At 46.1% G+C, this 24,546-nt stretch overlaps 1 pseudogene; it reads right to left on the bottom strand.

The window, feature by feature from the left end:
- Nucleotides 1-270: 270 nt before the first annotated feature.
- The window catches only part of LOC117354897, a 36,523-nt pseudogene continuing 12,247 nt past the window's right edge, over nucleotides 271-24,546 (bottom strand).

Here is a 24,546-nt window from a genome sequence, read left to right as displayed (position 1 = left end):
TAACAAATCTCAAATAAACACACCACAAACACACCTGCTATCCACAGCCAGGCAACTTCCAAACAGCACCCACCCCACATTCTGCAAACAATAACCAAGTAAAATCTCCTCAGGCATCCTTGCCAGAATGTATAATTCCATCCAGGCAAGTTTTCCCTGTTAAACTGGCATTAAGTTCCATAGGATCCTGTCAGGCGAGTCAAATTTCCAGGTTACAGTTACACCTCCGTTATCCGAAACACTGACGGTTCCTTTCCTTTTTTTTTGGTGTGTGTGTTTTATGTTTTGCAATGTTTTTTTGCAATTTAAATTTTCCCATGTTTAGATATTTTTCTTCAGTGAAGCAAAATTTGATATTGCAGTTTTCTTTCTTTTTGAACTTTAAGCAGTTGGAACACCAGTGGCATTGCTAACTGCTTTTTGGGCAGCTTCTTTAGCTTGGTGGGCTTGTAATACAGCAACAGCTTTATCAATCTTGAAGAGACTCTGGAGACTCAAGCATATGGAGAAGCTCTGAATTGTCAATTTCCAGCAACATGCCAGTTATTTTACCTGCTAAACTTAGATGCATGGCTTGAATAAAAGGGAAGAGTCGCTCACCCAACATTTGCTTTTGCTTTTATGGAGGGAAGGAAGCTAACATGGAAGCAGTCAAGGGCTCTTGACCTTGCGCATGGACAGCCAGCTGCTGCATGGCAACTTGTGGCTGTGTGTTGAGGTGTTGCTTAGGATTATGGACACTAGCAGCATACTTATACTGAGGAACTGTCCGTACTGCTGGTTTCGCTGCTGCAGCAGCAGCAGTGGCTGGGTGAGGCCCCATTGTCTGTGTTGGTGTATTAGCAGCATGTTGTGTGGACATAAGTCGTGGGACCTGGGTAGAAGCTGGTCTCATGGTACTAAAGGTTGGTGGTTTGCGAGCTGCTGGATGGATTGCACCAGACATGCTCTAGAATGAATGAGGTCTGGCACCCTGAGCAGTCCAGCGAGTACTTGGTCGGAGCTGAGCAAGTTGACCAGTAGGATAGTATGCTGCATGGTTCTGGGTCTGTGGGATAGCTGCCATGAGGTAACCGGAAGGTGGTGCTGGTTGGTAGGGGTTGATAACAGGGTTGGATACAGCTCTCACACTTGCCTTTATGAATTATTCTAACACTGCTGCTGTGGTTGCGATATCCACAAACATTCCTATTCACTTTTGTTGCCATCAGTTTTCAAGTTTATGGCTCTGGACCCCTAATGGAAAATAATACATTTTGAAGAAAAAGATAAAATAATTAGTGTGAATGATTATTGTTTTTGTTTTGTGGAGTTTTTTGGGTTTTTTTTTTACAGATCCATGATGATACAGGTTCCAACAGATGCCTTTTGAGGCCAAGAACCAAGGTACTGATGTCTGTTTTTCTTCACTTGTCTTTTATGATTTACATGTCTCAGTTATTTATTTATTTTATTTTTATTTAAAAAATTTATATACCGTTTAAAAGTAAACGATTTACACTGTAAACTTTACAGGGTTTGCCTGAATGGTGGTCCCAATAATACTTATAAGCAGTACGCTTGCATTTGATACAGGTTCTGTATATGCCATCTGAAATAACAAATATTCATCACATCTTCACGGCATCTCTAGATACTATGTCAAAAGTGAAACAGAGTTCAGAGAAACAGTCATTTTGCTTTATGTCTATCAGAAAAATGTAAGGTGTCAAAGTGGAAACAGACACTACAGTAATTCTGTCTCACTGGAAAAAGACTCAAGCCAGGTGCTGGAATATGTGATAATTTACAGTAACAAATTTTCCCTCAGCAATGCCACAGGAGGCACTGTTAAATCATGCAGAATCACTTATCTCAACTGAGCCACACTTTTGTCAGAGCTAATTGCTGGGGTTAGTACAAACATAAGCATTCATTTAAGAAATTGCATCGAACAAACCATTCCGACGATGGCAAGTGTTAAAAATTAGCTCTAATTAAAAACATTCTTTAGCAGATTCGTTTCATTACCCATACATCTAAAAAGTAAATCTAACACAGTAAGTAACGACTAAACAAGTAATTATAGGGCTAATAAAGCTCTCCCTTTTCATTAGGGAAAAGTATTAATTTAATGATCACCCTAGTCGATCCATTCTCTCCAGGGTTGTGAGATTGTCAGCATTAACACTGCTCTCAGGATTATGTAATGTAGAATAGCATACTGATCCTCTCCCAAAATTGTATGCATATAAAAATATAACATTGTAGATAATTTAGCAGAATTGCCAGGGTCAGTGTGTTCAAAATGAGGTTGTAGATACATTAACATTTATAAAATGTGATACTTGTAGCTTATTTTCCCTCTAAGCTGAGCACACGAGCAATTGCTTATAAATTCTAAGAGCGTTGCTCACATATTTTACTTGGTCGCTCACAAAAATACTTGCAAATATGGAAAATTGTTGGTTTTTAGAACCTTGTTGCTAACACAATTTTTTTTTCTTTTTAGAACTTGTCACTCACATGAGAAAATATTTGCAAGCACCCGACCAATCCTTTGCCAGAACATTGTTTTTAGCTAGGATGTATTACTAATATGATTGTATGTTCTCTTATAATCTGTTTTTTAATTGTACATCGCTTAGAATGTTTTAAATAGGCGATTCATCAAAAATAAAGTGAACTTGAACTTGAACTTGATGCAAGAACAATTGTTTTGTTTTCTGTTTGTTTTACTTATCCTCCTGTGTTAGATTTCTAGCTTTTTTTCTTTCAGTTTGGTCAGGAATGCTCCCCCTAGACCCTTCTAGAATCCCCATTAAAGTGATAACATTTTATGTTTATGTTTTATTAAAACTTGTTATACTGCTTGTTCGTATGACAGGTCTAAGTGGTTTACAATTTAAAAAAAACAAAAAACATACACAATATAAAAGAAAAGAACACCAATAAAAAATAGGGCAGACCTACCACACACCACTTCATACAAATACAGAATCATATTCTCTCAAAAAAATGTCATATCATAATTGATGCCCAGTATATAATTTTCAGTGTCACACAAGATCCCAACTAACCTAATAGATATGAATCATATCAGTTGAAATAATATTCTTTCCAAATGCTGTGGCGCAGTGGTTAAAGCTATAGTCTCAGCACCCTGAGGTTGTGGGTTCAAACCCATGCTGCTCCTTGTGACCCTGGGCAAGTCACTTAATCCCCCCCATTGCCCCAGGTACATTAGCTAGATTGAGAGCCCGCTGGGCCAGACATGGAAAAATGCTTGAATACCTGTATAAATTCATGTAAACTGTCTGAGCTCAAAACTGAATATATAAATAAATAAATAAGGTTTCAAAAGGGTTTTAAATATTTTGCTCGAGTTTCAACTCACACGAAAGTTGGTTCCATAATCATGGTGCAATAAAATAAAAAGCTTTATTTCTTGTTGATTCTAATTTTGCTCTTTTTGCTGATGGTAAAACAAGTCTATTGTCCTGAAATGATCTTAAAAGTCTTACATAGAGATATCAGGCATCTTGGTAAATTAAACTAGGTGGTCGGTACATAGGGTGAAAAGCTACACAAAGGTACAAATGATTTCATGTTGTTAATCTAGATGCTATTTATTAGATGTAATTTTATAGCTTATTTATTGTATATAATACTGGGGATAAATTAATATACCACTTTTTGGTTGTAGGGATATTAGCCTTGAAGAAACCCTTTGGGTGAAACATGTTGGCATGACAGTCTCTAAGAGTTTGACCACTAATATAAAGCTAAGTATTTAAACATCTTTACTAATTCTAATGGCAAAAGTAAAACGTTTTGAGATAAATATAATAAGACCCGGTGAGGAATGGATACATAAAGCCAGATACTATGAAGTTTTTGAGTATCGTGGTGGTATCTCTGAGGGTCTTTTCTCATTTTAAAAAATCTTGCTGTAAGTAAGAGTTCAAGGGGTGATTTAGATTGATTCCCCTCCAACCTTGAGAATTAATGAACTGTCCTCTCACAGAAACTTTTCACGTTACATATAGTGCTGTTTATAAATTCCTTTTGACCTGTTACATACCATATATACTCGAATATATGTTGATCCAAATATAAGTCGATACCCCCATTTCCCCACCCCCAAAGGAGGAAAAATGGCTGCCAGTATCTGCCCTGCCAGTATCTGCTCCCAGTGTCCCCTCCCTCATGCCCTCCCCTGCCAGGTTCTGAACTCAGCCCTCCTTCCTGCCAAGTTCTGCACCAAGCCCCCTTTCCTCCCTGCCCTGCAAGGCTCTACACTCAGCCCCCTTCCCTACCAGGCTCTGCACCCAGCCCCCTTCCATCCCTGCCCTACCAGGCACTGAACTCAGCCCCCTTCCCTGCCAGGCTCTGAATCCAGCCCCCCTCACTTCCTGCCAGGCTCTGCACCTTGTCTCACCTCCATGCCAGGCTCTGCACCCTGTCCCACCTTCCTTCCTTTTACCCTCTTCCCCCTCTAGTTATTTAGTGGAAAGCCGGGACAGGAGGGATCCCTCCCTTCTTCCATTCTAGCTGATACTAACAATTTTTTACACACACCTCTCCCCCGTGTACCTTTTCCCTGGTGGTCCAGCGGTGTATCACACGTTGAAGCCCCTGTTGCCGATCTCGCAGCCAGCAGTCAGCGATGCACCCGGGCCGGCATGCAGGAGCGAGCTTTTCAAGCTCCCACTGTGCTGCGAGAACCACGAGTCCTGCGAGAACTAGCGGCAGCCTTTCAGGGAGCGGCGCAGGGCTGGGCGAGAGCTTGAATAACTCGCTCCTGTGTGCCGGCCCAGGTATGCCGCTGGCTGCGAGATCAGCAGGAGGGGGCTCAGCGTGTGATACACCGCTGGACCACAAAGGTATGCGGGGGAGGGTGGGGGTAAAAAACTGTTAGTATCGTCCAGGATGAGAGATGGGAGGGATCCCTTTTGTCCCGGTCTAACGGCAAGCCTGCAGCAAGTCCAGGAGGGTGTTAGGTGGTCACTGGGTGATGCCCCAAATAAAGGACGAGACCCCATTTTTGGACCATTTTTTTGGCCCAAAAATCTCATCCTATATTCGAGTATATACAGTAAGTGTTATGACCTTCCCAGATTCTATTTTATATCTGAGTTGCTGCTGCATATGACCTAAAGGGATGTGACCAAAGGGCCATGACCTTTTGGAGCCCCTTCAGAGTCCTGCAGAAACTCAATGGTATCTACACCATTGTACAAGCATTATTAATTTATTAATTCAGTTTTCTATACTGTTCTCCCATGGGAGCCCAGAATGGCTTACATAATTTTATTCAGGTACTCAAGCATATTTTTCCCTGTCTGTCCCAGTGAGCTCACAATCTATCTAATGTACCTGGGGCAATGGGGGGATTAAGTGACTTGTCCAGGGTCACAAGGAGCAGTGTGGCTTTGAACCCACAACCTCAGGGTGCTGAGACTGCAGCTTAAACCACTGTGCCTAGTGGTTAGATCTGCTTCCTCAGCACCCTAAACTAAACTAAACTAAATCTTGGGTTTATATACCGCATCATCTCTGCAGATGGAGCTCGACACGGTTTACAAGGTTAGGGAAGGAACGGAACTCCAGTGGAATTATATAAGTAAGAGAGAAGAGAGGTTAGGTGTGAGAGTGCCAGGAAAGGGACGGGGTTACGTTTTGGAGAAGAGCCAGGTCTTCAGAAGCTTACGGAATGGTAGAAGGGGGCTCAGATTGCGGAGAGGGGAAGGGAGACTGTTCCAGAGCTGAGTGATTCTGAAAGGGAGGGAAGAGCCAAGTTTACCAACAAGGGAGATGCCTTTTAAGGAGGGGTAGGATAGTTTTAATTTTTGTGTGGATCTAGTGGAGGTTGGATTTGAGGAATTCCAGGATAGAGGGATAAAAGGAGGAAGGATACCATGGAGGATCTTGAAGGTTAGGCAGGCACATTTAAAGTGGACCCTGGAAATAACGGGCAGCCAGTGGAGTTTGGATAGGAGCGGTGAGACATGGTCAAATTTACTTTTTGAGAAGATAAGTTTGGCCGCGGTGTTCTGGATTAGTTGGAGTCTGTGAAGGCTTTTCTTTGTTAAGCTTAGGTAAATGGAATTGCAATAATCCAGTCTGGAGAGGATAATGGATTGTACGAGGACGGCGAAGTGTTTTTGGTGGAAGCAGGACCTCACTTTCCTCAGCATGTGCAGGCTGCAAAAGCATTTTTTTATCAGGGAGTTGAGGTGGTCATTGAAGGATAATGATGAATCTATGGTGATGCCCAGAACTTTGCTAGAGAACTCTAACTGTAGAGAGGAGCCTGTGGGCAGTGGGATGGAAGAGGGTAATTGATCAAGTTTAGGGCCGAGCCATAGTAGTTTGGTTTTGGACTCGTTCAATTTCATTTGTACAGTGTGAGCCCAGGATTGAAGGTTGGTTATGCAAGAAGAAATGTTAGCTGCGAGATTGGTGAGGTTCGCGTCAGTCTCGATGAGGACCAGGATATCGTCGGCGTAAGTGTAGAGTGTTTCTAGGGGGGACAGGTGGAGAAGATTCAGGGAGGACATATAAATGTTGAAGAGGATGGGAGATAGGGGGGAGCCTTGTGGGACTCCACAAATCGGTTTCCATGGGGAGGAAGAGGAACCATGTTTGGTGACGGTGTAAGAGCGAGAACGTAAGAAGTTCGAGAACCAGTCAAGGACTGTAGAACTGATGCCTATCTCGGAGAGTAGGAAGATTAGAATGTCATGGTGGACAACGTCAAAGGCAGCAGAGAGGTCGAATTGAAGGAGAACGGCAAATTTTTTGTGAGAATGAAATTGTTGGATCTTCGAGATTAGGGAGGCCAGGAGGGTTTCGGTACTGAAGTTGGGTCTGAAGCCGTATTGATAGGGTAGGAGGACAGAGAATCTTTCCAGGTAGGCTGAGAGTTGGGAGGAGACGATGGACTCTAGCAATTTGGTTAGGAGTGGAATGTTTGCTATTGGGCGATAATTGGATGGGGAGGAGGGGTCTAGGTCAGCTTTCTTCAGTAGGGGGGTCAGTGCAATGTGTCCCATTTCAGGGGAGAAGAGGCCCGATGATAGGGCAGAATTTATGAGTATAGTGAGAGAGGAGATGGCCTGTGCGGGTATTTTCTCAAATAGATAGGATGGGAATGGATCCAAGGTGCAGTTACAGGATTTCAGTTTCAGGCAGAGTTTGAGGACCTGCGAATCGGATACTTGCTCAAAGGTAGTCCAGGATCTATTGACTGGGACGGGGGTGGGGACCTTTGTAGTAGGATCGGGGAAGGCGGGCACCAGAGGATTGTAGGAGACTACGGGAGGGAAGGAGCTTCTCAAGGCGGTGACCTTTTCATTGAAGAAGTTTGCTAGTAGGTCCACTGATGGGGAGGAGGGAAGTATAGAAGGGTTGGTGTTGGGAGTTAAGGAGCGCCAGATATTGAACAGCATACTATTCTGGTTTTTTGATCTGGAGATCTTGTCGCCGTAGAAGTTTTTCCTAGCTCTTTTGAGTGTATTGTTGTAGAGTTTAATGTTGACTCTCCAGGTTTGTTTATCTGCGGGGGATTTAGATTTTTTCCAGATGCGTTCCAGGGATCGACATTTTTGTTTTAACACCCTGTGTTGTGGGAGGTACCAGGGGGCCTTACGGGAGTTGGAGATGGTTTTGGTGGAAAGCGGGGCGAGAGAATGGTAGGTGGATTCTGAGAGAGTGGTCCAATTGTGCCAGTTGGTTGCAGAATCTTGCGGAAAGTAATAGACTTAGAGGACTGAGGAGAGGTTCCGAGGTGAGACATGAAGATGGGGAGACAGAAGGTTCCTAGGAAGTGGTCGGACCAGGGAACGTGGTCCCAACGGATGTCATCGGTTGAAGTTTTGTAATCCGTGAGATCGAGGAAGCTGATGAGGTCTAGTGTGTGGCCTTTTTCATGGGTTGGAGAGGAGGCAGGGGGGGAGAAGCCGAGAGAGATGAGGAAATTATTGAAATCGGATGCATCTTTGCTGGAGGTGTCATCAAGGTGGAGATTGATATCTCCGATGATCAGTAGTCTTTGGAACTTAAGGAATGCGTTAGATATGGTCTCGTAACCCTGAGGTTACAAGTTCGAGTCCTCTGCCCCTCCTTGTGATCCTGGAAAAGTCACCCAGCCCTCCATTGCCCCAACTACCATAGTTAGAATGTGAGTCTGCTGGGATAGATAGGGAAGATACTTAGAGTACCTGAAAGAAAAAAAATTGTACACTACCCTGAACTTCACTAATGCTGGGTTTTACTAAATGGCGGTAGAGGTTTCTAACCCGGACCAGCAAGTTAAATGCTCTGACACTCTTAGAATTCCTATGAGCATTGGAGCATTTAACTCACTGGCCCTTGGTAGAAACCTCTACTGCCATTTAGTAAAAGGAGCCCTAACATAGGGCAGTTTATCAAATGCCAATAAACATAGAAACATGATGGCACATAAAGGTCAAATGGCCCATCCAGTCTACTCATCTGCAGTAACCATTATCTCTTCTTCTCTCTAAGAGACCCCACGTGCCTATCCCAGGCTTTCTTGAATTCAGACACAGTCTCTGTTTCCACCACTTCTTCCAGGAGACTGTTCCACGCATCTACCACCCTTTATGCAAAAATGTATTTCCTTAGATTATTCCTGAGCCTATCACCTCTTAACTTCATCCTATGCCCTCTCATTCCAGAGCTTCCTTTCAAATGAAAGAGACTAGAATCATGCGCATTTACGTCACATAGGAATTAAAATATTTCTGTCATATCTCCCCTTTCTTGTCTTTTCTCCAAAGTATACATATTGAGATCTTTGAGTCTATCCCCATACACCTTATGACGAAGACCACACACCATTTTAGTAGCCTTCCTCTGGACTAATTCCATCCTTTTTATACCTTTTTCAAGGTGCGACTTGCAGAATTGTACACAATATTCTAAATGAGGTCTCACCAAAATCTTATACAGGGGCATCAAAACCTCCTTTTTCCTACTGGCCATACCTCTCCCTATGCACCCTAGCATCCTTCTAGCTATCACTGTTACCTTTTCAATATGTTTGGACACCTTAAGATCATCACATACAATCACATCCAAGTCTCACTCTTCTGTCATGCACATAAAGTAAGATCTTTAAAATACGCTTTATTCATATGTAGCCTGTGCTTCATTTGGCATTAAAATGCTGACATTCAGCTCTACTAAATTTTCAGAGGCCAGTGTATGAACATAGCTCATAAAGGGGCTCATTTATTAGTGCCATATGGCTCGGGTTACCAGATGTCTGGAAAAACCCAGTCTCGTCCTCTTTTTAGAGGACTGTCCAGGTGTTCGGGGGAATTTCCAAAACCCGGTAGTTGGTCCGGGTTTTGGATGGCCCTGAGCTTGAGGCCACATCTGGAGGACCTCCGAGCATGCTTGGATGTGACGCGACATCACTACGTTGCATCTGCGCATGCTGGGAGGCCCTCCAGATTTGGCCCCAAGCTCGGGGAAGAAGAAACAAAGTTTGTTGAAAATCAGCAGTTAGGTCCTGATTCTGTAAAAGGCACCTAAATCAGCCGGTGCCTAGAAAAATTGTACACTACCCTGAACAATGGCACCAGCATCATGTAAATCACACAAAGACGCCATTTACAGAATGGCGCCTAGCAGCACCTATGTAAAATTTTAGGTGCCAGGATTTTAAAGGCCTACATTTCAGGTGCCTAAGGTTTTGGAGAATTGTGATCTGCCCATAAAAACGCCCACCTATGCATTAGGTGCCGTTTAGCACCATGAGATAGATGTCTACCTTTTATAGAAACAAGTAGGCACCTATCATTCAATTACATTTTTTTTTTTTTTTTCAATTATTGAAGCTATTAAGAGGATTTTGGCAATTAAGTTAGGTACCCTTTAGAAAATCTGGCTCTTAGACCTGAATTCTCTAAATGGTGCCAGTTTATTAGGCGCCAGTAGGCGTCCAAGCTAAGTGAAAACACCATTTAAACAATGTTATAAACTGATTTTCAAGGCACCTACTGGCACCTCCGCAGGTGCTTTATGGCGCCTAATGCCACTGTAGGTGTGGCTAGCACTAGAAGTTAATTTAGGCACCTTAAAAGTTTCTACAGAGGCACGATTCATGTCAAAGGTAGGCGCCAGAAATGTAGGCCTGGAAAACTCTGGCCTACATTTCCAGTGCCTATCTTTGCCAGAGGCACAATTATCTAACCAGCGCTATTGCATGATTGACATGCAATTAATTGGCCGATGGCAATGGTGCTAGAGTGTGTGGCGCAGTGGTTGGATCTACAGCCTCAGCACCCTGGGGTTGTGGGTTCAAACCCCGCGCTGCTCCTTGTGACCCTGGGCAAGTCACTTAATCCTCCGTAGCTCCAGGTACGTTAGATAGATTGTGAGCCCACCGGGACAGAGAGGGAAGATGCTTGAGTACCTGATTGTAAAAAAACCGCTTAGATAACCTTGATAGGCGGTATATAAAATCCTAATAAACTTAAAAACTTAAAAAGAATGTGAAAACTAGCTATTTTGTGGGTGATCCGGAGGCAGAGTCAATTCTTGGCCAGTTAAGTGCCGATTTTCAACACTTACCGGTAATTGGCCAAGATAACGGCATAAATGAGACCACTTAAAACAGTCCTATTTTTATGTGGCAACTTATGACCAGTTAAGTTCTAAATATCGACTAAATTAACTGTGTTACCTGGCACCACATAAATCAGCTATTCAATACCAAAGCCTTGACATGTCCTGGTTCTGAATACCTGGAAATAACACTGCCAGCTGAATATATACCACAACAATTTAAAACTCACCAGCACCCCACCGAAATAAACAGGTAATCCCCCACTTCACCACCAATAAATTATAACCTCTCCAACAAAATTCATATAGAGCTATGTTTTGATCTTCTTTCTAAACATAGCATGAAAAGGTTCAGTCCTAATGTTTATTACTGTAGATTTTTGATATATTGCCTTTCTGTGGCAAATCCAAAAGGGTTTACATATTACATACAAGCAGTGGCATACCAAAGAGGAGGGGGGAGTCAGCCCCAGGTACAACCCATAAGGGGGTTCTCCAAGGACTCCTCCGAGGGTTGACACCGATGTCAAGAACTTCTTCCTGACAGCAGCAGCATTCACAGTTTTCTGCTTTTGTTAGCATTGGGCCTTCCTCTCGGTCGGATCCTGCTTTTGTGAAAACAGGAAGTAGGTGGGACCCAGCAGAGAGGAAGGCACAATGCTAACAAGAGCAGAAATTTGTGAATATTGCGCTGCCGACTGGAGGATGACAGAGGGAAGGGAGGGAAGGGGAAGAGAAATGCTGCACCCAATTGGAGGGAGAGAGGAAGGGAAGGAGAAGGAAGACCAGGAAAGGGAGAAGAGACAAAAGAGATGCCAGACCATGGGGAGGGAAAAGAGGGAGAGGAAGGAAGGAAAGGAGATGTCAGGCTATAGAGTGGGAGGAAGAGATGCCAGGGCATGGGGAGGAGGGAAGGGAAGGTGATAGAGATGCCAGACCAGGGAGAAAGGAGTGAGGTAGGGAAAGGAAAGAGAGGAGATATCAGAACATGTAGGGGAGGGAGAGATGGAAGGGAAGGAGAGGAGAGAGATGCCAGGGCATAAGGGAGGAGGGAAGGGAAGGAGACTGAGATGCCAGACCATCGGAAAGGAAGGAAGGAAGGGAGGGAGGGAAAGGAAGGAAAGGAGATTCCAGAGCATGGAGGGAGAGGAAGAGATGAAAGGGAAAAAAAGGAGAGAGGTCCCAGGGCATGGGGGAAGGGTAGCAGATGCCAGTCCAAGCGGTGAGTTGGGATGGGAAGGAGGGAAGGAAAGGAGAAGGGAGAGATGCCAGAGCATGGGGGAGTGGAGACAGGAAAAAAAAAATGGAAGGGAAAAAAAATGGAAGGGAAATTGAATCTAGCCCCCCCCCCCCCAAGTTCTGAGCCCAATATACTAACCGCAAAGCTATTTCTCCACTCCCTGAGGAGTCAATAGGAAAATTATTCCAGAAATGGGCTGTTTTGCTCAATAGGATGCAATTCAACAGAGGCCAATCTCACTTCCTCCAATGAAGGAATGTCCCGATGCAGCTCTAGCTGAGAACAAAAGGTCTTAGCTGATATATATTTCACCTTACTGTTCTGGAAACAGGTCCAATATTGTGCAAAGCTTTAAAAGCAAACATTAATAATTTAAGAAATATTCTCAGCTGGACTGGAAGCCAGTGAAGTGTAACCACAAAGGACATGACCCCTCTCTCATCCTTTTCCTAATTATCTTGGCCATTTTATTTTGCAGTAATTATAACTAACCCAATATATTTTCAACAGGTCATGATACAAGAGATTGCAGTGTTCAACGTGGGGAAAAGAAACATAGCAAGCATCACTTTTTTTTTTTTTTTTTTTAAATCCACTTCTTGCAAAAAGTTTTGAAAATACAAGCAAACCCTGAAAAGCCTTTTTAAGAGTAAGTAACACCTAAGCCTGCATTGTTAAAATGGGAAGGGATTTCGGATTATGCTGTTTTCTGCTGTGGCTGAAAGTGAGGTTCATTTAGGTATAGTAGTTATTTTCTTGTCCCTTAGAGGTTTTACATTACATTACATTAGTGACTTCTATTCCGCCAATACCTTGCAGTTCTGGGCGGATTACAAAAGAAGATAACTGGACCTCTCCAGGAAAATTACAAATTAGGGTGCTGTTTACATGGTTGAGACTTTGCTGGGAGATTTACAAGAGTGTGGATAGTCATGGAGATGTGTTAGGATTTCTTGATGAAATTTTTGAATAACAGGGTTTAGATGTTTTACCATCAATGTGCGTCCCTGAGGGAGTGGAGGGTAAAGCGACTTACTCAATATCACATTGAACTGCATGGGAGTTTAAGCTAGTCTTCCCTAGTTTTCAACCTGAACCATTGGACTACTTCTCCATGTCCAAAATCAATAATAACCCCAAGACATTTTATCTGCGACTGCACCTGGATGTCAATTCGGTCAAGGCCCTAATGGATAGAGCAAGGCACTGAGAATCAGCGGAGCCTGGCTCAAATTCCACTGATGCTTATTACAATCTTGGTAAAGTCACTAAACCAGGGGTCCCCAAAGTCCCTCCTTGAGGGCTGAATCCAGTCGGGTTTTCAGGATTTCCCCAATGAATATGCATTGAAAGCAGTGCATGCACATAGATCTCATGCATATTCATTGGGGAAATCCCGACTGGATTCGGCCCTCAAAGAGGGACTTTGGGGACCCCTGCACTAAACCCTCCATTACCTTAGAGCAGGAGTAGGCATATCCGATCCTCGAGAGCCGGAGCCAGGGCAAGTTTTCAGGATATCCACAATGAATATGTACGAGATGGGTTTGCATGCACTGCCTCCTTGAGATGCAAATCTATCTCATGCATATTTATTGTGGATATCCTGAAAACCTGACCTGACCTGCCTGTGGCTCTCGAGGACCGGAATTGCCTATCCCTATCTTAGAGCAGTATCTCACAAACTTTGCTAGCCATGGCACACTAAACCAGGGGCCACAGCTCTAGGGCACCCCGGAAGAGCGCAAATGTCGACATATGCGCATGCACGAAGGCCCTCCATCCAGGGCCCAGAGCCACCAGTTGGGGGCCTCTTGCCGAGAGAGGCACGTCTTTTAGGCAGTCAACCAGGGCTGGCACCTCCTTCTCCTCCCCTGTGTCTCACGGCATACTGCCTTAGAGATTGTGAGCCCTCCAGACACTGAAATACTTTTTTTTTTTTTTTGTAAATCTTTATTGACATTTCAAACTTTATAATGTATACAATTGAAGAATCAGAAAAAACTGTATGAAAATACATTGTTATCATCACATTATTACATTGAAATACTTACTGTATCTGAATGTACACCACTTGAATAGATTTCAGACTTGCAGGCAGAATCCCACCCATATAACTGAAGGCTTAAAAAAAAAAAAAAAAAAAAGTTATGTTTCACAAGGGTTAACATCTAATACCCAGTGGCATACCAAGGGGGGGGCGGGAGTGGCGATCCGCCCCGGGTGCCAGCCCTGAGGGGGTGCTCCCGGCCTTGCCGTTCAGTCCCCCTCCACCCCCGAAGGACCGCTCGCCCCACTGACCTTCCTGCACCACCTGTGAAGCAGCCCGCAGCAGGATTGCGACTCAGCGATCCCTGAGTTGCTTGGGCGCTGCTTCCTGCGACGCGGTCCCGCCCCTCCTCTGATGTCAGAGGAGGGGCGGGACCGCGGCGCAGGAAGCAGCGCCTAAGCAGCGCAGGGATTGCTGACGTCGTGATCCTGCTGCGGTTGCTTCATAGGTGGTGCAGGAAGGTCAGTGGGGCGAGCGGTCCTTCGGGGGTGATGGTGGGGGGACTGAACGGCAAGGCCGGGAGCATAGGTAGTGCTGCTTCATAGGTGGTGCGGGAAGGCCAGGGGGGCGAGAGGTCCTTCGGGGTGGGGCGGTCGGGCAGGCAGGCAGGCTTTCAAGGGGGAGGGGGGTGACAGGCAGGCAGGCAGGCCTTCAAAGGGGGACAGGTCTTCAAGGGGGGGGACAGGCAGGCCTTCAAGGGGGGTGACAGGCCTTCGGGGGGGTGTGCAGACCTTCAAGGGGGAGGGACAGGCCTTCAAGGGGGGGCAGGCAGGCCTTCAAGGGGGGGACAGGTCTACAAGGGGGTGGGACAGGCCTACAAGGAGGTGGGACAGGCCTTCAAGGGGGGACAGGCCTTCGGGGGGGGGGTGTAGGCCTTCAGGGGAGGGTGCAGGCCTTTGGGGGGTGCAGGACTTCGGGGGGGTGCAGATCTTCAAGGGGGTGCAGGCCTTCAAGGGGGGGACAGGCCTTCAAGGGGGGGACAGGCCTTCAAGGGGGGGACAGGCAGGCAGGCCTTCAAGGGGGGGGACAGGCCTACAAGGGGGGGACAGGCCTACAAGGGGGTGGGACAGGCCTTCAAGGGGGGTGCAGGCCTTCAGGGGGGTGCAGACCTTCAAGGGGGTGCAGGCCTTCAAGGGGGGGACAGGCCTTCAGGGGGTGCAGGCCTTCGGGGGGGGTGCAGGCCTTCAAGGGGGGGGACAGACCTTCAAGGGGGTGCAGGCCTTCAAGGGGGGACAGGAGGGCAGGCCTACAAGGGGGGGACAGGCCTACAAGGGGGAGACAGGCCTACAGGGGGGTGGGACAGGCCTTCAAGGGGGGTCAGGCCTTCGAGGGGGTGCAGGCCTTCAGGGGGGTGCAGACCTTCAAGGGGGGGACAGGCCTTCAAGGGGGGGACAGGCAGGCCTTCAAGGGGGGGACAGGCCTTCAAGGGGGCACAGGCCTACAAGGGGGTGGGACAGGCCTTCAAGGGTGGTGCAGGCCTTCAAGGGGGGACAGGCAGACCTTTAAGGGGACAGGCCTTTGGGGGGGACCCTGGTTTAGAAGTACACGGAGGGAAGGGTGTGTTTAAAGAGACGTGCATATGCCAAACTTTGGGGGGGAGGAAGAAATAATGGGTCTGAAAATAGAGGAGAGGGAGAGAGATGATGGACCATGGGATTTAGGGAGGGAAGGAACAGAAAGGGAGAGAAATTGGACACAAGGGATGGTGTGGAGGAGGGATAGAGATACTGGATAGGAGGGTAATTGGGAAAAGAAAGGGAGAGATGGTGGACTTTGGGGTGGTGGGGAAGGAGGGAGAGATGCCGGATGAAAGGGTAGTTAAGAAAAGGTGGATCTGTGGAGGGAGATGAAAAAAAGGAAAGATACCAGACTTCCTGGGGAGGGAAGGGAAATGGAAAGGGAGGACAGAGTTGGCAGATGGATGGTTAGAATGCAGAAAGAAGAAAGAAGGAGACCCTGGCAAGCAAGTTATCAGAAGAAAACCAGAGCCTTGGACCAACAAGATTTGAAATATAACCAGACAACAAAAGGTAGAAAAATTAATTTTATTTTCTGTTTTGTGATTATAATATGTCAGATTTGAAATGTGTATCCTGCCAGAGCTGGTGTTGGACTGCAAACGTGAGCTAGGATTTAACAGAGAGAGGAAAAGTCCTTTTTGTTTCTTTATTTTATTTACACCACTGCGCCAGTGTGGTTAGGAGAAGCCAAAGGGGGTGAAAAAGCTATAAAACCCACCAGGAGTTTTGAAAAAAATCACCCAACTGGGCAGGAAAATCGAATTGAAAAATCAATTCAATAGGCTGAATCGAATCAAAATTTGTTTTCCTGAATCTGGCAGCATTAGTTTGCGCTACTGTCTTAGACTTTAGGACCTGGGATTGGGGAGAGATGGCATCCTCAGTACTTTATAATGCAAGTGAAACGAGGATTTGGTCAGACTTTTGAAGGGTCTGCAGAAAAAAAAATATTGTATAGGCCGGGGACATGAGACAGCAGGAAATAGGAACTTTTCTTCCTTCTATTTTTGTGAATGGAAAGGCTGAGGATGTCAGAGAGTTCAGTTAAAATATGTGCTTTATAAGAAAATATAATAATGTGTTTTATAAAATTTATAAGCATTGCTGGCCTACCCGGTGAGGTGTTCCTAGTGGTGGAGGCAGCGTGTCAATGTGTTGAGAGGAAGAGGTGGTCTGGGAAATTCTGCTGAGCAAACTCCAGGTCCATTTCCACCCCCCAGTTAGTCCACTCCACTCAACTGGTTCACACACTGAGTGGGTCTTTGGGTGTTGTGCCTGGGTAGTTGTTTTGGGATCTCTTCCAGTAGTTTGTCAGTATCTCCTTGTGGTTGAAGGAAGGAAACTTTGTTAACCTTAGCATTGACCTTCAGAATATGTTTGTAACAGTGCTACTTGTGTGGCATTAGGCTATGTAGTGATCGAAAGAAAAAAACATTTCCTGCACAGCTAAGCCCGTGTGAAGTTACCTTGTGCTGTATTTGACATCTAGCAAGGTCTCTGTTTGGAAGGAAAGATCTAAACTTAAAAATGAAGTGGCCAGAAGTTATGGTAAAAGCTGATAGTGTAGCTGGTTTTAAGAAAGATTTGAACAAATTCCTGGAGGAAAAGTCCATAGTCTGTTATTAAGACAAGGGGGAAGTGTCTGCTTGCCCTGGATCGGTAGCATGGAATGTTGCTATTCTTTGGATTTTGACCAGGTATTAGTGACCTGGATTGGCTACCATGAGAATGGGCTACTGGGCATGATGGACCATTGGTCTGACCCAGTTAGGCTATTCTTATGTTATGTTCTCATCTGTAGGGGCCTTTGTTTTCACTTCTTATTTTAATGTATTTTTTTTCTGGGAACTTATCAGTGTTTTTTTATAATGGGAACAAAAATGGAAGAGAATTAATGTGTGTGGAATGGGGGGATAACTAATTTCTTCAGCTAAATAATTCAATCCACCTCAACCAGACATAGGAGAACTCACGTATCATTCACATACCCTCCAACCAAAAACGTCAAAAGAAAAAAAACTGTTCAACAACCTCCTAGTCATTCAAGCTGCAACACTCAACCCCCAACTCTACAACCTATTGACCTTGACCACAGACCACAAAACCTTCAAAAAAGAAATAAAAACCCTTCTATTCAAAAAACACATAAAACCGAATTAACACAATCAGAACTGTCCCAAGCATCACCTGCAACTACTCCATATGTACTTCTGATGTCATGACAATTCAGACATAATTTATGTTATGTTATGTTTGGAATAATGGTTACTGTCTTAGATTTTAGGACCTGGGATTGGGGAGAGATGGCATCCTCAGTACTTTATAATGCAAGTGAAACAAGGATTTGGTCAGACTTTTGAAGGGTCTGCAGAAGAAAAATATTGTATAGGCCGGGGACATGAGACAGCAGGAAATGGGAACTTTTCTTCCTTCTATTTTTGTGAATGGCAAGGCTGAGGATGTCAGAGAGTTCAGTTAAAATATGTGCTTTATAAGAAAATATAATAATGTGTTTTATAAAGTTTATAAGCATTGCTGGCCTACCCGGTGAGATGTTCCTAATGGTGGTGGTGGTGGCAGCGTGTCAATGTGTTGAGAGGAAGAGGTGGTCTGGGAAATTCTGCTGAGCAAACTTCGGGCCCATTTCCACCCCTTAATTAGTCCACTCCACTCAACTGGTTCACACACAGTGGGTCTTTGGGTGTTGTTCCTGGGTAGTTGTTTTGGGATCTCTTCCAGTGGTTTGTCAGTATCTCCTTCTGGTCCAAGGAAGGAAACTTTGTTAACCTTAGCATTGACCTTCAGAATATGTTTGTAACAGCGCTGCTTGTAATGTAATGTAATATATGAGGTTCAATAAAAAAAAATTTTCACTGCCTGTTTCTATTCTGACCATTTATTCCGTTTCATGGTCATTACAAAAAATATTTTTTTACATTGGGGGGGGGGTGTCAAAAAATGATGGGCCCGGGTGCCACATACCCTAGGTACGCCACTGCTAATACCTAATCCAGTTAGGACAACTCAATAGTTGACTAAGCTGCCAGTACAGAAAGCCTGTGGTAGAACCACGTATCTGTAGTTGAACATGTGACTTATACTGCAAAATTAACACAAGAAAACCCCAAAACGTTGTAGCATGAATTCAGCAATGGGGAGTGTGTGCTTGAATCCTCAGTGTTTCTGCTTTAGAAGCTAATCTCATCTGTGGTCAGGTGAACTTTGGTTTTCTAAAGAGAAAATTAAATGTGGTACTTTTTTTTCTACTGTAACTGTTCTGTTTGCTACATGTTGATTGCCTTTGCCACTGTTAGAAATTATAAATGACTTTGAAATTTATTAAGTAAACGTTGGTTCAGAGCAACATATCTGAAGTCAGCTAAGTTATTGAGTGGATTTACTCAAGTCTGAACTGCTTATTTGGTCTTCTGATGTATGCAGCCCTAGTCTTGCTAACTATTCATCCATATGTACCTTCATATCTGTTGCACTCTTTAAACAATCACAGATTGGTCCTCCCTAAGGTTACCATATGGCCCCAGAAAAAAGAGGATGGATTGAGATACCATTGAAAGCAATTGAAGTAAAACCCGGATGTCTCAATTCGTTCTCCTTTTTTTGGAGCCATATGGTAACCCTAGACTCTCCCCTGGCCCAAAGTATGCCAGTGAAAAGAGCCCAGCAATTCTTCTTTCTTTTTTGTTGCCCCTGCTTTATGGAATAATTTACCCCTTTGCTTACTGTATGGACCATCGCTGTCACAATTTAGGCCTAACCTTTAAACATACATTTTTAGAATAACATTTGGTGAAATTAACCTGACTCTGTTTTAGGTAGATGGTTAAGTATGCATTACCATTTTTTGGGCCACAAAAGTCCAGACACATGGCCCCGTCCTATTCCACTTCTGGCCTCACCCCATTCTGCCCCGACCATACCCAGTTCCACCTTCAGCTCTGCCCCATTCTGCCCAGCCCTTCCCAGTTCAGCCTCCATCCCCGCCCCCCACAAACCTCTTCTCTTCTTCCCCGGCAAGCTCTGGCCGCGTCTGGAGGGCCTGGAGCATGTGCGGATGTGTGTGACATCATTTGCGTATGCTCAGATGCCTTCCACATGTGACTGGAAATTGTCGGGGTTTTCCAAAACCCAAACAAACTGCTGGGCCCTCTAATAAAGGACCTGTCTGGATTTTCCAGGATGCCTGGTAACTCTATAGGAGGGATATATATGGAGCACCATTACTGTGCAATCGTGTTTGTGATCTGAGGGAATGTTTACTATTTCTTGAGCAAAAGAGTGACTTTATTAATAATGGAGTTCTTTTCTGTTTCAAAAATTTAATTTGATCCACCTAGACTTGCAATGCAATACTGTATATAAAGCTTTAATAAATGATAACGATAAATTTGCTCTGTTCCTATTCTACAGGGCATGCGCTAGGCAGCCACCTAGTGATCAATTGAACCTGGAGTTACACAATGGCAAAATGCCCCCCCCCCCTTCCTGTCTATGTGCAAACAGAGATTGGTTAAAGTACAAACAGGAAGGATGACGTTTACAAATCAAGCTGCCAGATCTGCACTCTGACTCAAATTCCCTGCCCCCAACATAACTTTCTGCATCAGCCTTTAAAATCTGTAGTAGTTTAGGCCCTGATTCTCCAAAAGTGCGTCCCGATTTTAGGCAGCTGTAGACGTCCTACAGCTGTCTAATCAGCCAATCGGGATGCACGTTTTTTAAAAAAAAATGCTCCCCAGGCAGGCCGCCCGGGAGAGGTGTCCTATACTAAACGCCGATTCTGTAACCGGCGTCTTTAGAGAATCGGGTTAAATTAGACGCGGCCGCTATACTTATGGCAGCAAGGGATCTCCCTGCTGCAATATGTATAGCGGCCGCGGTTGTTGCGGCCGCCTGTCCCATCACCGACAGGAGAATGCCTAACTCCTCCTGTCGGAACCCCGAGCCCCCTCCCCCCCAAACTCGTAATCGCCGACAGGAGGATGCCCAACTCCTCCTGTCGGAACCCCGGAACCCCCTCCCCCCCAAACTCGTAACACGCCCCAGTCCCACCCCAATCCTGCCCTAGCCCTGCCTTAGCCCCAACCCCTGCAACTTGCTCTGGTCAGGCATCCGCGCATGTGGTACGATGATGTCACACGCTTGCATGCGCATATGATATTGCGTGGCATGTGCGCATGCCCTCCTGCTGATGGCGATTTTGAGGGAGGCTTTTCAAAACCCAGACAAAGTGCAGGGTTTTGAAAAGCTGTCCGGACCCCCCTACATGTCCAGGGAAATAATAATGAATAATGTGACAGTGTTACCTTACTCTTCTGTTTTTGCCAAATAGTTTGTGTGATTATTAAATGTGATTCCTGGCTCATCTGCATCTTGTCATGACCTAGTGCTCATCTATTTTTCTTGGGTCCTCAGAAAGTTAGTGATATACAGTGGTGCCTCACACAACGAACTTAATTGGTTCCAGGAGCAAGTTTGTTATGTGAAACGTTCGTTATGTGAAACGCGTTTTCCCATAGGAATACATGTAAAAAAAAATAATTCGTTCTGCAGCATAAAATATGCTAAGATGACATAAAAAAGATAAATTTTTGGTTATTATTTTTATTTAGATACATCTAAAAACATAATTGTTTTTTAAAACAACACACATTTTTTAAATTTAAAGACAGACTAAGTAGAGTCTAATTTTACAGTGAGAGGGCAGAGTCTCAGCGGCAAAAACTGGGACTTAACTGTTCATTTTTTTTTTTTTTCTACCGTGTTTCCCCGATGATAAGGCAGGGCCATCAAATAAGACAGCCCCCCCTTTTTAGAAAAAAATGTAAAATAAGGCACCCCCCCGCAAATAAGCCACCCACCGATACCTGCGCTTACCCGAATCGGGTGGTACGGTGGGTGACTCCGTGTAGTCCCTGGCACCCCCGACACGATCGGGGCAAGAGGGAGCTCAAGCCCTCTTGCCCCCCCCCGACTCCCCGACACGAGCGGGGCAAGAGGGAGCTCAAGCCCTCTTGCCCCCCCGCCCCCCCGACACGATCGGGGCAAGAGGGAGCTCAAGCCCTCTTGCCCCCCCCCGACTCCCCGACACGATCGGGGCAAGAGGGAGCTCAAGCCCTCTTGCCCCCCCCCCCGACTCCCCGACACGATCGGGGCAAGAGGGAGCTCAAGCCCTCTTGCCCCCCCCCCCACTCCCCGACACGATCGGGGCAAGAGGGAGCACAAGCCCTCTTGCCCCCCCCCGACTCCCCGACACGATCGGGGCAAGAGGGAGCTCAAGCCCTCTTGCCCCCCCGACTCCCCGACACGATCGGGGCAAGAGGGAGCTCAAGCCCTCTTGCCCCCCCGACTCCCCGACACGATCGGGGCAAAAGGGAGCCCAAGCCCTCTTGCCCCGCCGATTCCCCAACTCCCCGACAATATCGGGCCAGGAGGGAGCCCAAGTCCTCCTGGCCACGGCGACCCCCTAACCCCACCCTGCACTACATTACGGGCAGGAGGGATCCCAGGCCCTCCTGCCCCCGACGCAAACCCCCCCCCCCCCCCCCCCCCCCCCCCCCCCCCCAAGAACCTCCGACCGACCCCCAGCCGACCCGCGACCCCCCTGGCCGACCCCCACGACACCCCCAACCCCCTTCCCCGTACCTTTCTGTAGTTGGCCGGACAGACGGGAGCCAAACCCGCCTGTCCGGCAGGCAGCCATCGACGGAATGAGGCCGGATTGGCCCATCCGTCCCAAAGCTCCGCCTACTGGTGGGGCCTAAGGCGCCTGGGCCAATCAGAATAGGCCCGGGAGCCTTAGGTCCCTCCTGGGGGCAGGGCCTGAGGCACATGGTCGGGTTGGGCCCATGTGCCTCAGGCCCCGCCCCCAGGAGGGACCTAAGGCTCCCGGGCCTATTCTGATTGGCCCAGGCGCCTTAGGCCCCACCAGTAGGCGGAGCTTTGGGACGGATGGGCCAATCCGGCCTCATTCCGTCGATGGCTGCCTGCCGGACAGGCGGGTTTGGCTCCCGTCTGTCCGGCCAACTACAGAAAGGTACGGGGAAGGGGGTTGGGGGTGTCGTGGGGGTCGGCCAGGGGGGTCGCGGGTCGGCTGGGGGTCGGTCGGAGGTTCTTGGGGGGGGGCGGTCGTTGGGGGGAGGGGGGGTTTGCGTCGAGGGCAGGAGGGCCTGGGATCCCTCCTGCCCGTAATGTAGTGCAGGGTGGGGTTAGGGGGTCGCCGTGGCCAGGAGGACTTGGGCTCCCTCCTGGCCCGATATTGTCGGGGAGTTGGGGAATCGGCGGGGCAAGAGGGCTTGGGCTCCCTTTTGCCCCGATCGTGTCGGGGAATCGGCGGGGCAAGAGGGCTTGGGCTCCCTTTTGCCCCGATCGTGTCGGGGAGTCGGGGGGGCAAGAGGGCTTGAGCTCCCTCTTGCCCCGATCGTGTCGGGGAGTCGGGGGGGCAAGAGGGCTTGAGCTCCCTCTTGCCCCGATCGTGTCGGGGAGTCGGGGGGGCAAGAGGGAACCAGGCGGAGAGAGGGCAGTTAAGCGCAGTGCCTGCGCGGAAGGATGCAGCTCGGGCGACTTCGTTGTGTGAAACGAAGTTCGTTGTACGGATCAAGACATAAAGTTCGTTGTGCGCAGCGTTCGCTGTGCGAGGCGTCCGTTATGCGAGGCACCACTGTATTCATTTATTAATTGCCTTTATAAAAACATTCAGTCAAGGCAGTTTAGCTTTTTGGGAGAAACAGGTCACATATAGATTTCTTTTTCTAAACATTCCTTTATATATAACAGTTGCATCCATGTCTGGGCTGATTTTCAAAAGACCTATTAAGGATGTCTCTTTTCTTAATTTTATATAATCTTATAGGTGTACCCCTTCCTTTCGTGTTTCCCTTCATGTTCTTTTCTATCAATAATGTAGTTCTAGCCATTTACCTTCTGTTCCAGTTTGTCCATTTTGTCTCGTCTTTTATTTATAGTTATATTAATTACCCAGTCCTGTACTAATACTTGTCCTATACTAAAACTCTTCTTCAGAATCACAGGGCTTTGGAATAATCTTACTGCCCCACTACGGAATCAGGGCTCCTTCTAACTATTCCGTAAGCACCTGAAAACTAGGCTTTTCACAAAAATGTAATGCTCTCCTCCCCCCTATACTCAACCTCCAAACCCAATGTGTTATTTCTTCCTATATTAAGCTCTTGTAAACCATGCCGAGCTCTATAATTATGGAGAGGATGCGGTATATAAACTTAAGGTTTAGTTTAGATTAGTTTTTATACAAGTATAAACCCTTTTATTCGATGTTCACCGCTTAGAAGCCTGATTACGCGGTATAACACATTTTTAATAAACTTGAAACCTAGACCTGGAACTATGCTAATGAAGAATGCACTTTTGAAAAAGAAAATCATGTCAACTTTTCTGATCATTATCATTCTGCCTACTGCATAACTTGTTGGCCAGCAGAGAATATATAATATTATAGTATATTATTGCATCTGTATGTCACTTGTTCTGTGTATTACAGAAATCATTTTGTGTACTTAGCATTCTGCTTCTGAAAGCTAGAAGGCTGGAAGAATCATTGCCAGGGTTGGAACTTGTGAACTGCAGATAAACGTACTGCCAGTATAAAAATGAGATTGGCGTTGGTGCATTGCATTTTTGTAGTTTTACAAACACACTCAAAGTGGTTCACACACAGGTACTTCAAGCATTTCCCTATCTGTCCTGGTGGTCTCACTATCTAATGTACCTGGGGCAGTGGCGGATTAAGTAACTTGCCCAAGGTCACAAGGAGCAGCAAAGTGTTTGAACCCACAACCTCAGGGTGCTGAGGCTGTAGCTTTAACCACTATGCCACACTCTCCTTCAGAGGCAAGTGTCTTGACCATCAAATCTAGCTCAGTATCAGGGCTATAATTTTTATATCAGAGTTAGGTTAAGGGGCTGGAGGAGTTGCCGTACAGTGAGAGATTAGAGAAACTGGGCCTTTTCTCCCTTGAAAAAAGGAGACATGATCAAAACATTCAAAATACTGAAGGGAATAGACTTAGTAGATAAAGACAGGTTGTTCACCTTCTCCAAGGTAGGGAGAACGAGAGGGCACTCTCTAAAGTTGAAAGGGGATAGATTCCGGGCAAATG

Source organism: Geotrypetes seraphini, chromosome 2, assembly GCF_902459505.1.
Source record: "Geotrypetes seraphini chromosome 2, aGeoSer1.1, whole genome shotgun sequence".
NCBI classification, from domain to species: domain Eukaryota; kingdom Metazoa; phylum Chordata; class Amphibia; order Gymnophiona; family Dermophiidae; genus Geotrypetes; species Geotrypetes seraphini.
This window is presented reverse-complemented; position numbering and strand designations above follow the sequence as displayed.